Below are 11,495 nucleotides of genomic sequence, written 5' to 3' on the forward strand. Positions count from 1 at the left end.
AGTCTGATGTGGGCACCAGGCCACAGCTCGGCCCCACCTTGCCACTGCTAACCACAGCCGGGGTCTTATGGCATCTAGTGCTTCTGCTCTTGCAGACTCCTGACTTGCAAAGGGAGTGGACATGGGACCTTCCTGGATAGATGCCAAATCCAGTGTTGATCAACAGGGAAAACAGTGGCCAATGTCTGCAGGAGATGCCTGTGAATTTCAGCAGCAGAGATCCCTGCCTGTGTGCCAGTTAGCATGGGTGGGCAATAGGCTGAGGAGTCTGCCTGCATCATTTCATCAAATCCTCCTAACAGCCCGGCAGAGGGAACATCATAGCCCCGCTTTCTAGGTAAAGGGAGCTTACATCAGAGAGGTGAAGTGACTTGCCCAGGCCACGCAGCAGGAACCTGGCAGAACCAGGACTCACAACGAGGGACCAGTGACTCCGCGGTCAACTCTCTTTCATCCTCCTATGCTGCCTCCCGTAAGGGCCTCAGAAAGGAGAAGAGGTGCGGACGAGCACCTTGTCCAACACCGCAGAGCTAGAGAGAGGAGGAGCCGGGGCAGGCCCTGTGAGTCTGGGCTTCCTCCTGGGCCTCCTGGGTAAAAAGACAAGGGACCCCAGCAAAGCCCAAATGGACACAGGAACTGGTCCCAAGTTCTGCTCCTCCCAGGTTGGGGTCCCGGCCCGGGCCTTCCAGTAATTAGTGCGCCCTTGTTAAGACTCAGTCGCGCCATTCTCGGGCCAGGACTTGTTTTTGTTCCCATGCGGAGGCCCTCGCAGGAAGGCCAGGCGCACGTGCGCAGCCCCATAAATCCAGCCGGCGTCGCTCATTACAAGGTTCCGCCTCACGGCTCCGCCGGCCCCAGCCCGCGCGGGCTTCTCCCGGACGGGCCTCCCTGCAGCCCGGCTCGGCTGCCCCGTGCCGCCCACAGCCTCAGACATGAGCTCATCCAGCAGGACGCGTGTGAGGAAGTGGCGGGACGGCGCTCACACAGCAAGGGGACAATGTGTCCATTAAGGCTTGTCAGCCCCGCCCCCCCCCTCCCCCGCCGACCCACCCGCCCTCTGAGCAGGACCACCCTACTCCCGGCCCTGGCCAGCCTCTGTGGACCGTACAGCTTGAAGACGGTTTTTGAGGATGTGTCCCGAGTGTGGCCGTCCACCCAGTGAGTGCCACAGGAAGTCCAACAAGGCAGGGAGGACTTGCCTGGCGGGAGAACTGGGCTTGGCGTCAGAAAGGCCCCAAACGTCCTTGCCTCCCTGCAGGCAGATTGACCAACTCCCTGTGGGATCTTGGGCAGGTTGCTCCATCCCTCCGGGCCTCCATCCCCGCAGCTATAACATGGGAAGTTACTCACAGCCCAGGCCATCCCACTGTCAAGGGCATTGCCAGGAACAGATCATGATACAGGGAGGCCTCTCACCATCCAGGGAGCCCCGTAGAGGTGGCCTGGGTGGGGTGAGGAGGGGCAGGAGGGAGCCAGGTGAGGGAAGCACTGGGCACCCGCACCGGTGACCTTGAGCCTCTGCGCTTGGCTCTCCTTCAGTAGGAAACCAGGCTGGTCCTTTACTCTGATATAAGGAGCTGGTTAGGGGCATAAAGAGGTAAGCCACCATTGTGTGTGCTTGGGACAAGTCACCGCCCCTCTTTAGGGCATGTTTTCTTCTATAAAACTGAGTTGGCCACACAGCATCAGTCGGAAATACTTAGTGGATGGGAACTGCATCTCTTACTTTGATTCCCATGGAGGGTGGAAGCTGTGTAACTGCCACATCTGAAATCCAGGCTCTGGCTGCGGTCTGTGCTCCAGAGCGGCCAGCTCATGCCCAGGTGGCGATCACTACCACACACCATCAGAGCCCATCTTTACTGCATGTGGCCAAGGGTGCTGGAGACATCGGCCAGCCCCTCCATGCAGCACTGTCACAGCTCAGAGAGGAGCTGGGCAACGTCCACTTGGAAGGAACATTCTAGAACTGCACTGTCCAATACGATAGACACTAGTCATGTATATTTACATTTAAACTAAAGTTTGAGCTGAATTAAAAATTCAGTTCCTCATTCACACTAGCTACATTTCAAATGCTTGGCAGCCACATGTGGTTAGTGGCTACCATGTTGGACAGCAATGATTATAGGACATCTCCAGCATTGCAGGGAATTGCACTGGTTGGCTCTGTTCTAGAACACTGAGCTATGGAGCCCTTCAGGGTGACATCCTATGTTTTCCATATCATTTGATTCAGTGTATGGAGCAAAAAAGCCATAGCCAAGGCATTTCCCCCAAGCAAATGGTTCTATGCTGGTAATAATGATGACAGTGATATTGTGATGCTAGAAACCATAACACCCATGGACTGAACATTTCTATGTCCCAGCAGAGTGCTGGGTGCCTGACATTCACATCACATTCAACTCCCTCCAAAAGACTTTATCATTAGTGACGCATCTGTATCTCATGGACTCAGAGAAGCTAAGGAACTCCAGCAAGGTGGTGTCGCGCAAAACCAGCTCTTACTTCAAAGCCAGCCTACCTCTCAGGCACAGAATCTGCCTAACCTCTTCCTGTATTTTGAATAGATGTGCACCCAGAGGGATGACTGTCCTTTATAAAGGCATTTGTGTTTCCCTTCCTGGCTTTCATTTAGCTTTGAACACCTCCTTCTCTCAGGAAAGCTCAGACTTGTTTGAACCTGGGCTGAAGGTCACTTAGGTGCTGGTGTGGAATTTCATGCCCTAGCCAGGCCTGGAAGGGGCCAATGGGGCTAGTCTGGTCCCACCAACCATCCCCAGTTTCCAGAGGCACTGCTCACTGCCTGGCTTCAGCCACCTGAGGCCAGATACCAGGTACCCTGGGGAGTGAGAGCTAATGGACTGAGACCACAGCTGTACTTGCAAAACCCATTCAGTGACACAGCCCCCTGCACAGCTCAGGTCAGCAGAGCTGAGAGGCATGCAGATGCCAGGTGGATGCCCCGATGCATACGCACGTGCCTGTGAGCAGTGACGGCCCACGTGCTCCTGCTCAAAGCCACGGTGTGGCACACACGAAGGCATGGAAAGCAGGACAGAGTGGCCGTGGCCAGGCCCTTGGAGCGAGCCCTGCACCTGCATCCACTAGGCCACGTGTTAGCTAGTGGGCGAATTAATGAATATTAGGCTGTGGTCTCAATACCTGCTGGGGTCACCTGATCACCCTTCTACAGAGCTCATTGCTCTGGGCCGCAAAACGCCTGTCCTGCCATCCCCAAATTCCTCTAACTATATCCTCATGGCAACCCCGAGAGACTCGCATGCAGAGTAGGGAACACCCTCCAACTTGACAGATGTGGAAACTGAGGCCTAGTGAGCAAATGCCATTTCCAAAGCCCATGACTGCCTCCTGGGGCTTGTCCATGAGGCTCGTCACCTCTCCCTCAGCCGCCCTCTCCAGGATGTGTCCCACAGATGTGCACACTGTGGGCTCTATGGCTCCCAAAGCCAAACGAGTTCACCAGAGGGACAGCTCCAGGTGCCCTCCTCTCTGCCCCAGGCCTGCCATCCCCCCTCAGCCCTGCAGGTCACCCCAGGACCCAAGTCACGAGAGAGGATGATTGGTGAGCTCACCTGGCCTGAGTACTGCACACAGGACATTTCTGCCACAGACACCTGCTTGTTTAGAAACCCCAAACGCCAGGCGACTCAGCAGGCCCGGCCCAATATTCCCAGGCACGGGAACTCTCTCACCCTCATACCCCAGAGGGCCACACGGGCCGGCCAGCCTCCAGCAGGGACTCACCAGAAATAGCCTGGCGGCCTCAGAGCAGCCCTCACATCCAGACCCCTCTGCCCACTGGCATGCGCCTGCCACAGCTGTATCTTAAATAGGCTCACACCTCTGTGCTGAAGGCTGAGGGAAGCACCGCACCCCCACAAAGCCTGATCCTACATTTGTCTCACTGAAGCCCTAGGGCTCCAGTTTAAGAGACTTTTTATAGACTCCTATAAAGGAGAAAGTGAACTTTTAACATGTTTGCACTCCACTAAGTCAATACGCATAAAAGGGACAGCAGCTGAGCTTCCACTGCCCACTTGCGGTCCAGCAGGGCTGGAGGACACTGTCAGTGCCATTCAGCTCTGGTGGGCACCTGTGGCTGCTTCCCCTCGGCTATGGGCCTGGACCATGGACCCCAATTCATAGGCCGTCTGTCCACCAGGGCCATGGGCGGGCATAATGAAGCCAGAAAGTCCCCCCTTCAGCTGGGCTAATGGGTGGTTCCTGCCCTCATTCAGCCGAGACGGCCCCCAGACGCATGATTTTCATGTGAAGATTTAGAGGAGGGGAAACACGGAAGCTGTAAAGTTTTACTAGGAATTCTCAACCATCCTCCTTTGGCCCCGACATTCATGCTGCCCTTCATTTTTAAGAGAGCTTCCTATTTGCCTTGAACTTACCCCTCAAAGCTAAGCAACCCTGTGCCCGCCTCTAGGATCCAGGGTCCAGACTCAGACTCCAAAGGTGCCTGCCTGCCCAGCAGGGAGAGAAAGAGACTGCTCAGGGTACCCCAGAGGGCATTCTCCTGCCAAGCCTTGTCCTGGAACAGTCCCTAAGGACATCCTCTGCCCACTTGCCACCCTGTCAAGGTCAAGGGAACCAGGATTTTATGACTGAGCCCAACACACTCTCCAGGGTTGGGTTTGCAGACATCTGCACACAGCTTTCCATTCAGTCATTGGTACTGAGCACCTCCTGTGTGCCAGGCACAAATGAGTGATGCTAAGAGCCGCCTCCACCGATTGGGCACTTGGTGGGTATTGGCTCAGTGGTTCAGAAAGGAGACATTGGAGTCAGTTCCTGGGTTTTGAGTCCCAGCTCTGTCACTTGCTACTATGACCTTGGATGTCACATAGCTTCTCTGAATCTATAACATATCTATACAATAGGAACGATAATTACCCCCCACACACATACACACAACCACCGTGAGACTGTTGCACAGATTAAATGGCATGGTATATGTGCCCAGCATATAGTAAGTACTCAGTGAATGGTCGTGTGGAACTCTAACAACCCTGTGATTAAGAAATAGGAAATGCCATTGTCCCTTTCTTGAGAATGAAGGAGTTGAGGTTTAGAAGGTTAAGTGACTTACTGAAGGTCATACAGGGAGAAAGAGACACAACTGAGCTTGGATCCCAGTCCTCTCAGACTCTAAAGCCCACAACCTTAAGTGCTGTCATGCAAAACACTCCAGGCTTGAAAAGCAATGCAGGCCCCTCAATAAGTGAGAAAAGTTCAGTGTCAATAAACTTACAATCATCAAATCTACAAAGTGATTATTTTCATTTCAGCGTCACAGTTCAGTGTTGGTTGTTTGGGGTTGGCAATAGTGGGGATGGTAGGAGTAGTATTACAATGTTTTTGGTGCTTAGAGGAGTCTAGTGCATGGGGCCAATTTTTTATCTGATGCAGATCAACTGGACATGGCTCCTGAGAGGCCAGGTCTCCAGGTCTCTGACTGGCCATGCACCCAGGGAGGGGTGGAAAGGGAAGCATTGCAGGCAGATGTCAAGGCTGCCCAGTGACTCCTCACAGAGCTGGCATCGCTCTGCCACATCCTGGTCCGGAATTCTCTGGGAAACTGAGATCTCTTTGCAAATTTTAAGGACTGTCTGCTAAGCCTTTTTGTGGAATTTTTTGGGACTCTTCATGAAAGAGTTTCTTCTTACCTCTGAATGCATCAAGAAGTCCTCAGTGTTCATGTATAAACAGTGTCATGTATAAGCTGGGATGATGTTCCAGCCTGGAATTAACCAATTGTACAAGTCAGAAGTGGATGAATCCATGGAGAACAGCTGCAGAACAGGTAGGGAAACTGAGGCCCAGGGTGCAAAGGGACTTGCTCAACAGCCCATCACCGACACTTGTCAGTGCCAGGAGACAGGTGCCACTGTCTCGTTTGGCTTTCTGTCTGCGCCTCACCCTCTTTTATAACAGCCTTGAATTCCCAAATCCCATGGCAATTGTCTAGGTTAAATTCCTCTGGATGAAGAGTTGATTTGTTTTTCTAAGTTGTTCAAAGGTCTGGGGATGTGTCGATCCATCAGGTTCTGGGAGGAGGCCCACTGTGTGCAAAGGCTGGTCTGTTCATGGAAGATTCCTGAGCCCTTAACAAAGCAGAACACCAAAGTTGATTGTCCTTGGCCACCCTGCTCCCCGTGTCCATCACCACAGCCTAACAGTTCCTCTCAACAAAGTCAGTTGCCAATCACACGCTGTCTTCTTAAAGCTGTGGATGAAGGTGTTGGTTTAGTGCTCACTCTCTGAGTACACCAAAGCCAAAATGTATTTCAGAAAAAAGCTCACACATCCCACCACTGTTTTGGCTTTCTATACAGGGACAAAAGTAGAGTGAATTCTCCTTCCTGTTCCCTGATGTCACTCAGAAGCCATTTTCTGGCTGGCAGTCAGCCTTCTGGGAGCCCCCGCTCTCCAGAGCACAGCCATGGGGCCAGAAATTGTTGAGAAATGCAGCCAAATGGAGAGAAATCACTGTCACAATGCTCACAATCGTGATTCCATAGGAAAGAAGGGGCACCTTCCCATGGCGGTGACGCAGACATTGTCCCCGTGAGTTGTATCCCTCTGTTTGCTCCACGCACTGTCAGGTGTAATTCCAAAGGAGACAGATGCTGAGGCACTGCAGGTGCTTGGGCAGCCAGCTGGCAGCAAGAGGGGGAACCAGGCCTCCACAGAAAATGTGTTAAGGAACAGTGGCCTGGGTACGGCAGCGGGGCCTGGATGGAGGCAGCTCTGGTGCTTGTTAAGGACTGGGCTCTGCTGGTTTTCTCCTCCAGCCTATCCTTGGGTCTTCGTGACTCTACTAGTTTCCTGCTGCTGCTGTGACAAATTGCCACAAAATTCATGGCTTAAAACAACACAAAACATCTCACCACTCCGGAGCTCAGAAGTCCACGATGGGCCCCACTCTACTAAAAATCAAGGCGTCAGCAGTGCCATGCTCTCCTGGAGGCTCTAGGAGAATCTGTTTCCTCACCTCTTTCAGCTTCTGGAGGCAGCTCACATTTTTTGGCTCACGGCCCCTTTCCCCATCTCCAAGGCCAGCTGTGGAGCATCTTCAGACATCTCCCTCTCTCACTCCACTGTCATCATGTCTCCTTCTCTGACTCTGACACCCCATCAAGGGGAGGACATTGGGCCCAGCTGGAACATCCAGGATACTCTCCCACTTCAAGGTCCTTCACTTAATCACATGTGCAAAGTCCCTTTGCCATGGAAGGGATCACAGGCACAGATTCTGAGGATTAGGATGTAGACATCTTTGGGATGATGATATCCTCATAGATCCTTGGGGCATAAGTGTGCCTCACACCACCAGAAAGATGGATGAAGTGTCGTCATCAGGAAAGGTAATGGGATCTATGCACTCTGTTCTCAGAGAGAAGGAAATCCAGTAGATGAGGATCCGCTTTCCCCATTCTCCCAGCATTGCCCACCCTTGGAAGGAACATCCCGTGTCCTCAGGATGACTGGGACTGCGAGGGCACCTGCTGGCCAAGGGAGTACAGAGCCCCTCTCCTGTGGCTGGACTACTCCCAAGGCCAGGTGGGCCCTTCTCCCTTGCAGGCGTTAGGGCCCAGGCCCTCTGCCTCTTAACCTATGTCTTCCCACAGCAGGCAGCCATACATCACTCCAACCTTTCATAGCACCCACCTGACAAAGTTCAAACACAGGCTCCAGCCTCCTGCTTTTTAAGTTAGTTCTCGACACTGCAAATTTCTGGTGGGGGTGAAATATGAGTGCAGCAGAGCCACAGGTGGTCCAGGGGGGCAGGCTCTGGGCTCTCCCCAGGGCAGTGAGGGGACACAGCAGTGCTGGCTCTGACGTCCACTGCTGCTTCCGCCGCTGTTTGGCTGTGCCACTGTGGGCAGTGGGCCTGGGCTCTCCAGATGCAGTTTCCTCAGCTGGGAAGTGGGGGTGTTCATGGTCTCCTCCCACAGGCCTACCATGAAAACGCAAGGAGGGGGAAGATGGCAAAATAGAGCAGGGGATGGACAGTCAGCCCTCAGGATGGTGAGTGGTGGCACTTCTTGTTTTATTTTTAAATCCTGAGATTTTGGCACACAGTGCATCCTCGTTGCATATTTGCTATTACATTTAAAACATTTTTCGTTTGCATTTTGAGGTGCCGTGTCCCAGATGAGCCGTGGTGTGGATAGCCCAAGAAACCTGACAATGCCTTCCAGAAAGTGGGCATGGTGAGAAGACCGTACATTGGGCTTCCCTCTGCCCCTCAATTCCAGGTCCCTGCATCTGCCCCACTGCAGGCACTGAAGGGGATGGATGCCCCATCACACCTGCCCTGGGGGTTCCTCCCACAGACAGTCTTGCTGCTGCTCTTCATATGCCCACACTAGGGTAGTCATTCCCAGCTGGCAGGTCAAGCATCAATCTACAAAAGTCGCATGGGATGGAGTTGGTGTGGACATTCCAAGCCTTCTTGTCAGGGACCTCCTTAGGGCCTCAGGTGCCTTCATTAGCCACATGGAGCATCAATGATGGATCGCCCGCACTCTTTCCTGGCTGAGCCCACAAGACCCAACACGACCAGAATCCCAGGCATAGTGCAGCCCAGAGGATGAACGTCTTCCCTTTTAAACACATCGGGCATGGAGGCTTTCTCCTAAGCCCCTCTGGGGCCTAGACTGCCTGCCTTCTCTTTAGATTTCTGTCCCCAGCATCAGCCTCCTCCACAGCCTTCATTTAGGAAAGGCCCTTGCAACCCAACTCACATTTAGGCATAGGCACATAATCAAAGCCTCCACAGCCTCCCAGGAGGACTTGGACATGGACAGGCCAGGGCAGACCACCCCCAGCTGAGTGGGGAGCAGGGGACTCACTTGCCAGGGATATGGAGAAGTTGTAGGACAGGGCCCGCCCCCTTCAAGCCCCCGGCTCCCAAAGCTGGAGGGCCATCACCTGGCCAGATTGTGACTCAGTCTGAATTACTAGTTCTTTCATCTGAGCTTCCCTCCATCACTCAGACCAGAGCCAACAGAACCCAGTACCATGGATTCTAGGAGGCTTTTCACAACCCAACGATGACAGGTAGCATTTGTTAATTGCTTATCATGTGTCAAGCACTGAGCTACAGGCCCTACCACAACAAGGGGGGAACCATGACCCTCATTCTCACAGGCAGGGAAGCTCAGGCTTTGAGCATTTAAGGGACCTGCCCAAGTTCATATAGGCAAGCGACAGAATCAGGGCTTAAATCCAGGTCTGTGTGACTCTGAAGCCCACTTTTTTTTTTGAGATGGAGTTTCACTCTTGTTGGCCAGGCTGCAGTGCAATGCTGTGATCTTGGCTCACTGCAACCTCCGCCTCCCAGGCTCAAACAATTCTCCTGTCTCAGCCTCCTGAATAGCTGGGATTACAGGCACCTGCCACTATGCCCGGCTAATTTTTTTGGTATTTTTAGATGGGGTTTCACCATGTTGGCCAGGCTGGTCTTGAACTCCTGACCTCAGGCAATCCGCCCACCTCAGCCTCCCAAAGTGCTGGGATTACAGGCGTGAGCCACTGCACCCAGTCAAGGTCCACTTTCTTTTTTTTTTTTTTTTTTTTTTTTTGAGACGGAGTCTCGCTCTGCCGCCCAGGCTGGAGTGCAGTGGCCAGATCTCAGCTCACTGCAAGCTCCGCCTCCCGAGTTCACGCCATTCTCCTGCCTCAGCCTCCGGAGTAGCTGGGACTACAGGCGCCCGCCACCTCGCCCGGCTAGTTTTTTGTATTTTTTTTTTTTTTTTTTTAGTAGAGACGGGGTTTCACCGTGTTAGCCAGGATGGTCTCTATCTCCTGACCTCGTGATCCGCCCGTCTCGGCCTCCCAAAGTGCTGGGATTACAGGCTTGAGCCACCGCGCCCGGCCAAGGTCCACTTTCTTAATCACTACACTCCTCTCCCGGCCCTGGCACTTCCCCATCGAAACAGAATTCCATCCAGAGGTCCCAGCTTCAAGTCTGCTGCACTCAGGGTCTTTCTGAACCTAACTCAGCACACTGCATCCAGTAGCTGGGCCACCAGACCATTCCAGGGCCCGAGCAGAGCACCCGGCCCCTGCCAGCCCAGGAAAGTGAGGCTGACCCAGGATTAGGGCCCCTCCAGTCCCCGAGGCTGGATGTAAAACCAGTTGTCAGGCTGCTCTGATCAGCTTCCTTTCCTCCTCTGCCACTAACATTGCTGGAGCCTTTCCTCCAGTGATGGGGACATCCTAGTATCAACAGAAGTGACCAAGCAGTGGAACAGGCTGCATAGGGGCAGAGGGTAGTGCTTGGGGAAAAAGATGGAAATGGGGCTTTCTCCATGGAAAAGGTATAAGCAGACCTGCTGATGTGGGAGAAGATTTAAGTCCAAACTATGTGATAAACCCACTGGGATCCTTGGGAGTGAATTGTGATTTAAAACAAAAGCTGAGGAGCCCAGGACCCTATAAGATCTTGCTGGTGAGCATTTGGGAGTCACTCAACAAAATAGCCACCCACACCCACACCCACACCCATGCACACCTGTCCCTCAATCTTTTGCATCCACATGCCAGTCACTAGTGGCTCCAGATCTTGACCTTAAAAACCACAATGCCTCGACACCCCTTCCAGTCCTAACTGCACCACACAGCCCTTTGCCCATGTGTACTGCATCCCACACCCTCATTTTAAAAGATTTTCTCTTCTGTGTCATTTGAGGGTCTACTACTGTCATGATAAGGGAAGAGGAGAAATTCCGTCAAGGCCCACCCCAGCTGACATCCACAGACAGCTTGCACATGCCACACTCAGAGTCGTGGCTGTGCAGGGTTGTCTGCCTGTCCAAGGGTCGTTCTGTCCACGCTGCCACCCACACAGCCTGGCCCAGCCCGTTATGCCCTGCCATGCCTTGTTTTCTGAAGAAGCACAGGGCAGTGAAGAGGGGGTGGACCTCAGAGCCAGGTAAATCTGGCTTCTCAGCTCAGCCACCTACTAAACTTGTGGCTTTTTCTACAGCACTTGCCATTTTTGAGACTCAGTTTCCTCATTTGTAAACTCACTTCAAAATGCTGCTGTTTAAATACAATTATATGAATAGGCAAGACACTAACATAGGGTATTGCACACAGTAGATGCATTTATAATGCATGAATTACTAGCTTCTTTCATCTGAGCTTCCCTCTTGCATGTAAGATGTAATTCATGCATCTTTGTGTTTATATGTCCTGTCCTCTCTGACTATAGCCTCCATAAAGAGAAGTTGGGTCTTTTCTTTCTCTGGATGGTCTCTGGGCTGAGTCCAGGGCTGTGCCCTGGAGGCTTCTTGAGAAACAGTGCATACTATGTGCCAGGGAAGAGTGAGGTCGGGGTGCTGTGCAACAGCACAGCAATGTGGCAGACCACTCTCCCCCCATAACAGCCAGAAATGCTGGATAAGACATAATAAACATAACTTTACATGTAAGACTCAGCTGAAAAA

This window comes from Trachypithecus francoisi, unplaced genomic scaffold (genome assembly GCF_009764315.1).
Source record: "Trachypithecus francoisi isolate TF-2019V2 unplaced genomic scaffold, Tfra_2.0 Lachesis_group2, whole genome shotgun sequence".
NCBI lineage: Eukaryota > Metazoa > Chordata > Mammalia > Primates > Cercopithecidae > Trachypithecus > Trachypithecus francoisi.